General features: G+C 63.3%; 1 protein-coding gene across 1 annotated transcript in view; it reads right to left on the bottom strand.

The window, feature by feature from the left end:
• Window positions 1-380, bottom strand: part of LOC114073097 (regulating synaptic membrane exocytosis protein 3-like) — a gene marked incomplete at its 3' end in the record, with an annotated part of 6,050 nt that extends 5,670 nt beyond the window's left edge. The window contains exon 1 of the mRNA XM_027910888.1: window positions 178-380. The remainder of the gene's footprint in view (window positions 1-177) is intronic.
• Between the last annotated feature and the right edge of the window lie 314 nt (window positions 381-694).

Genomic DNA, 694 nt, shown 5'->3' with positions numbered 1-694 from the left:
ATGGCTGTGGCATCCCCCGGACGCGCAGCACAAGGCAGGGATGAGCGCGGCCGGCAGGAAAACCGGCTCCCTGTTGCGTTTGGATCGCGGCTGCGGCGCAGGGACCCCGGCGAGGCTCGGCCCTCCCCGCTCATGGCACCCCAAAAAAATAAAGAAGAGGAGGAGAGGGCATCTTACCGCCCTGTGCCCCGAGGAGGCTCACTCAGCTCAGCTTCCCAGCCCCATCCCGGCCGGACGTGGCCGGTGCCAGGGCTGGGGAATCTTTCCAGGGTTCTGGAGAGCCGGGGCTGTGCTGGCGCTGCTTCAGCATCTCCCTCAGCATCTCCATGGTTACACGGCTGACCCAGTTCTCCTGCCAGCCCCGAGCAGGGCCACAGTGGTCCAGCGGGGTGGGATGTGACCTGGTGGGGCTGGGGGCTATCCTCGTGCCAGGGTTTGGGTGTCTGATGATCCCACTGGATCCCTGAGGACGGATGTCATGGAGCTGCTGGCGATGGTGGGATAAGTGGGGATGGAGGGTGGGAGGTCAGAGGTTACCCCAGGAGTGGATGGATCCCGGTGACCCAACAGTGCCAGCTGTGGAAAGGAACAACCTGGGGCTCTGAGGGAACCCTGGCCCCAGATATTCCACAGGAATAGAAACGAGGGGCAAAATGTTGATGGGGGAAAACCGGTGCTTTGGAAAAGGCCCTGG

This window comes from Empidonax traillii, unplaced genomic scaffold, assembly GCF_003031625.1.
Source record: "Empidonax traillii isolate 1590-97213 ecotype Southwest subspecies unplaced genomic scaffold, ASM303162v1 scaffold5312:size8623, whole genome shotgun sequence".
NCBI classification, from domain to species: Eukaryota; Metazoa; Chordata; class Aves; order Passeriformes; family Tyrannidae; genus Empidonax; species Empidonax traillii.
This window is presented reverse-complemented; position numbering and strand designations above follow the sequence as displayed.